The sequence below is a fragment of the Engystomops pustulosus genome, chromosome 1, assembly GCF_040894005.1.
Source record: "Engystomops pustulosus chromosome 1, aEngPut4.maternal, whole genome shotgun sequence".
Classification (NCBI taxonomy): Eukaryota; Metazoa; Chordata; class Amphibia; order Anura; family Leptodactylidae; genus Engystomops; species Engystomops pustulosus.
The window spans coordinates 274,542,610-274,548,681 of NC_092411.1; the positions used below are offsets into that span (position 1 = coordinate 274,542,610).

Below are 6,072 nucleotides of genomic sequence, written 5' to 3' on the forward strand. Positions count from 1 at the left end.
GAAAATAAATATAAAATAACCTGAAATGACCTGAATAGATGTAAACATGTATGTGGCGCTAATATTTTTAGAAAAACGTTTTAAAAAATTACAAAAAGTTATTTGGTGAAATGTGCACTTTACAACATAGGGTTTATTTTTTTTGTTTTTAATGTAGTTTTGGGGGCCATTATGCCACGAGTCAAACACAACTGGATAGATAGATAGATAGATAGATAGATAGATAGATAGATAGATAGATAGATAGATAGATAGATAGATAGATAGGAGATAGATAGGCGATAGATAGGAGATAGGAGTGGTGAACTTTTATTCCATCACACAGCGACGTTTCGGTGCTAAACCGCACCTTTCTCAAGCACCGAAACGTTGCTGTGTGATGGAATAAAAGTTCACCACTTTTCTACAACTTATTGAGTGCTGCCTCTTCACTACGTATATCGAGGACCCATGTCAAGGGATCATCGGCTGTTGCACCAACCACCAACTACTGGCTTGTGCTGCTTTGGACTTTGCATTTTCTAGATAGATAGAAAGATAGATATGAGATAGATAGATATGAGATAGATAGATATGAGATAGATAGATAGATAGATAGATAGATAGATAGATAGATAGGTAGATAGATATGAGATAGATAGATAGATAGATAGATAGATAGATATGTGATAGATATGAGATAGATATGAGATAGATAGATAGGTAGATAGATATGAGATAGATAGATAGATAGATAGATAGATAGATAGATATGAGATAGATAGATAGATAGATAGATATGAGATAGATAGATAGATAGATAGATAGATAGATAGATAGATAGATAGATACGAGATAGATAGATAGATAGATAGATAGATAGATAGATAGATAGATAGATACGAGATAGATAGATAGATAGATAGATAGATAGATATGAGATAGATAGATAGATAGATATGAGATAGATAGATAGATATGAGATAGATAGATAGATAGATAGATAGATAGATAGATAGGAGATAGATAGATAGATATGAGATAGATAGATAGATAGATAGATAGATAGATAGATAGATAGATAGATAGATAGATAGATATGGATAACCACCTGACAAATAACAGGCAGCAGAGCTTACACTCTAAGTGACAGATAACGTCCCTGTTACAATATATGACAACGTGTGCCCTATAGATCTGTGACAACACAAAGTCACCGCCAATTACTCTTATCAATGGGTTCCCCCGGTGTACAGAGGAGCTGCACAAACAGCCCGGAGGTGCGCAGCGCACCGCCATACACTCTCACTCTCTGCACCGTGTCAGGATTCCTGGCTCTTGTAAACGCTTCCCACCCTGGGGACACACAACAATCCACGGATTCATTCCAACAAGTGAAATAATTACATCGACAATCTGGAGGAACAAATTTACTAAAAAGAAGAGAGGAGGGGGAGGAGACGCTTAACCCCTTGTCAGCCCAAATGGATGAAACAGCCTAAACCAAAATAGGTTAACCCCCCCCATGGTGTATACCGCCACGTGCTCTATACGTCTCTGCTCCCCATACAGTGCAGTCACATTGATGGCGATGATGAAAGGCGCCATTCACTGCATACACCCGGCCACTCCTGACACACACAGGACGCTTGTCTACGGGGCTCCAACCTGCTCCTCAGTCAAAATAGCAAATTCCAGGAGGTTTTAAAGTAAATAAGAGCAATTTATAGGCCAAGAACTTATTTTTAGAAATCCAGTAGAGGGTTCTGAGAGAGCAACATGTGGCCCATCATATATGTCACCCCCCAGAGCAGACAACATACATGATATTAGGAGCAGAGCGGCCATACTGCGTATAAACAACACAATCCCTATAATCCAGCACTTCCGATAATCTGGAGTTATACCAGGACCTATTATGGAGTATTCCTATGGGGCATCCACTATGATGGGACATTTCTATAGGGCACAATGTATAATGGGATGTTTCCATAGGGTCCCATCATCCATTATGGGACGTGGGTACCATCTATTATGGGAAGTTTCTATAGGGCACCATCTATTATGGGACATTTCTATAGGGCATAATTTATTATAGGATGATTCTATGGGGCACCATCTATTATGGGGTCATTCTATAGGGTATCATCAATTAAAGGACCATTTTAAAGGGCACCATCTATTATGGGATGTTTCTATGGGGGAACCCTAAAAGGATGTTTCTAAAGGGCATCATCTATTATCAGAAATTTCCAAAGTGCATAATCTATTATGGGATGTTTTATAGGTAATCATCTATTATGGGAAAATTGTATAGCGTGCCCTCTATTGTGGGATGTTTCTGTAGGGTAAGGTGGTTAATATTTACTGTACATATATACTTATAGTGAATGATGGGTTATGTGCTACTTTTATAGGGCATTTATGGGTTACCTGTTATACTTATAGCAAGCTCTATCTTTTCTATACAGTGTTCTGTAGGTTACTGTATGTTCTCAGGATTCCATACGTTTCACACTTTGCTATTCTAGTATTTCATAATTTAAGGTAATTTCTCTTATAGGGCAGATTATGAGTAATAGTGTAGTGTGTGGATTGTTAGGTATACTATAGGTTAGTTTCACTGTAATGTATCCATAGGGCTAATGTGTAATGTATATGTATATGGGTTACCTTCTGGGGTACTCATGGTGTGATTGGATTGTATGGGGTATCCCATAAACATAGGGCAGTGTACAGTTCTGTGTTCTATATGGGTAAGGGATTATCTTTTGGGGTCATAATGCAATTATTACTATTTCTTTATGATATTATATAGGTTAAATTAAACAATATATGGTTTATATGGCATTTTACATGATGTGTTTACCATTTATGGACGTTCCTCCTATGTGTTATTCTAGGGATACAATGTATATATGGTATATAGCAATATATGGATTAGTGGATGTTTGTATGGGATGTAACATGATTTATATGGTGACATGTGGGTAACTGCTATTCCCATAGGGCGGTCTATGGATTGCTGGTTATCCTACAAATTATGACTATAGATAGGTTAAAGGTCTTGTACAGGTTGGAATACTCTATAGGGTATAAGGCAGCGTTTGGCTGTTTTTATAGGGCACTGTATTGTATAGGTTAGTGGCTATGCATATAGGACAATTTATGGTGTATGGGGCAATTTATTGGTTATATGGTATTTTACGTGTTGATGCTTATTCTTATAGGATTGTTTATGGGTTACATGGCTCAGCTGCTCCTCTCATAGGCAGCATGTGGGTTATATGGCCCTTTCTGGGTTGTTCTTAGCTGTTCTTAGACATGTATAGGTGATTGGTTATACATATGAGACACATTCTATATGATTTATAGGGTACTTTATGACACAGTTTTCATATGACCTCATATATGTAAGTGGTTACTCTTATAGAATCCTCTGTGTAGTATTGTTCTTTTATGATATCATGTAATGTATATGTTAATTTTTAGACATATGGGATACTCTATGGTGTAAGGATTAGTTGCAGTAACTATAGGGCCGTCTGTAGTCTAAATGCCCAATGCATGTATAGGTGCATAGTTATTCTTACGGGACAGTGTATGGTGTATGAGCATGATATGGCTTTTCTTATATGGCGTGTAGAGGTTTCTTCTCATACTTATGGGATCCGCTATGAGGTAAGTGTTCGTTGCTGTTACTATAGGGCACTATATAAGTTATCTAGTATATAAAGGTGAGTAGTTATAGTACAGTCTATTGCGTATGACTGTTCTCATATGGAATGTAGAGGTTAGTGATTAAACATCTCCAATACTCTATGATGTAAAAGGTCAGTTTCTGTTTCTATAGGGCAATGTATAGGCTAGGCGCTTGTATAGGTAATATTGCACGTATAGATGAGAAGTTATGGGACAGTCTATGGCATATGGGCAGTGTATGTCAGCTCCTATATGTTATAAGAGGTTAGTTAGTGATAATACATATAGGATACTCTATGATGTAAGGGTTGGTTTCTGTTTCTATAGGGTTATGTAAGGGCTATACGACTTGTATAGGTAATATTGTATATATAGATAAGTAGTTATGGGACAGTCTATGGCATATGGGCAGTGTATGTCAGCTCCTATGTGTTAGAGATAATATATATAGGATATTCTATGATGTAAGGGTCAGTTTATATTTCTTTAGTGTAGTCTATAGGTTATATGATGTGTTTAGGTGACTGGTTATTCTTGTAGGAGAGTCTATAGTGTATGGTATGGTTCCTATGCGTCATGCAGAGGTCAGATAATATTCCTTACGATGTAAGGGTCACTTTCTTTTTCTATAGTGCACTGTATAGGTGAGTAATCATAGAACCATCTACGGTGTGTGGACAGTCTATGGCACTTCCTATATGTAGAGGTTCGTGCTCATACATATAGGATCCTCTATGATATAAGGGTTGCTTAGATTTCTTTACAGGGCAGCCTATAGGTCATATGACATGAAAAGGTGAGTAGTTTTAGTACAATATATGATGCATTGGCAGTATATGGCTGCTCCTAAAGGGCACATAAAGGTAAGTGGTGGTTCTCCTCTAGGACATGAAAAGGTGAGTAGTTTTAGTACAATATATGATGCATTGGCAGTATATGGCTGCTACTATAGGGCACGTAGAGGTAAGTGGTGGTTCTCCTCTAGGGCATTAAAAGGTAAGTAGTCCTCCTCCTCTAGTGCATGTAAAGGTAAGTAGTCCTCCTCCTCTAGGACATGTAAAGGTAAGTGGCCCTTCTCCTCTAGAGCATGTAAAGGTAAGTGGTCCTCCTCCTCTAGGGCTCTAGAGGTAAGTGGTCTTCTTCCTCTATTGCGCTAGAGGTAAGTGGTCCTCCTCCTGTAGGGCGCTATACACATTGATCGCTGTGTGGCAGTGATGCGGCAGCACATGGTGGGTGATGTATATGCAGTGATGTGTCCGGTCACCCACCTCGGTGCAGTGTGCGGGCTCCTGTCCTCCTCCCGGTGTCACATACATGTACTAGATCTCCTCCGTGTAGCGCCCCGGGCAGTCGTGGCCCCGGGCTCCCCGATCTGTGGCCACACTGCTGTGCTCTGTGCTCTCTGCTCCCCGCAGGCTTTGTGATTGCAGGGACCGCAGAGCAAGAACACAAGCCACTCCCACTCCAAAACTTTCCGCCAATCAGCGGGCGCGGTCATCCTTTTCCGCCAATAGCCGCCTGCGATTTCTTAACCCTTAGTGCGCTGCAGCTTCTTACACTGGGAATCTGTTGTGTGTGAGCCTGAGCGATCCCCCGGGGACACGTGTGCAGGATCTCTGCTTGCTGTCAGTAGCTGCTCACATCTCAGGATTTGTTACACATGCATCTAGTCTCCAGGCAGTGCTGATACATTGTAGCAAAATATTCCAGATTCCTACTGATGGTGAGCTAAGCTCACATGCTCTAGGCTGGATGTAATTGTTACAAACCCTCAGCTTTGTTACTAGCGGTAGTGAAAGGGAAAGTTCTAACCTGCGCTGACTTTCTCACATGAGGATTTGTTACAATGACATCTAGTCTCCAAATTATCCTCCAGCGCTCATACATTGATCCTGCACTGATACATTGTAGCGAAAGATTTTTGTGGAGTGTGGGTTTAGCTTGCAGGCTGTACACTGGATGTAATTGATGGAACGCCTCGCTCTGCTGCTATTCGACTCCTTGCTTGTTGACATCTGAGGGTTTGTTACAATTGCATCAAGCCTGGCCATTCATTCCTCCACAACTGACACATTTCCCCTGCACTGATACATTGCAGCAAATGATGACAGATTTGTGCTACTACGGTGTTGATCGTCTTGCTAAAAATAATTGTGATGACCCTTCAATTGTGTAGCTAGTAGGACTCTGTATATTCTGGTTTATATTCAGAGGCTTCTCACATCTGAGGGTCTGCTACAGTGGGGTCTAGTCCTAATGATCCTATAGCGCTGATACAATGTAACAGATACAAACCAGCAGCTGTGCAGCTAGTCTGCAAACCTGGACAGCTGAGGGTTTGCAACAATGTATACAGTCTGTGAATCCTGCAGTGCTACAGCAATATATAGA

The 6,072-nt window shown here is 40.1% G+C and overlaps 1 protein-coding gene across 1 annotated transcript in view; it reads right to left on the reverse strand.

Moving 5' to 3' along the window:
- The window catches only part of FGFRL1 (fibroblast growth factor receptor like 1), a 116,189-nt gene extending 111,085 nt beyond the window's left edge, over positions 1 to 5,104 (reverse strand). Inside the window, exon 1 of the mRNA XM_072126243.1 lies at positions 4,950 to 5,104. The gene's annotated coding sequence lies outside the window, so the exon portion shown is untranslated. The remainder of the gene's footprint in view (positions 1 to 4,949) is intronic.
- Positions 5,105 to 6,072: the final 968 nt, after the last annotated feature.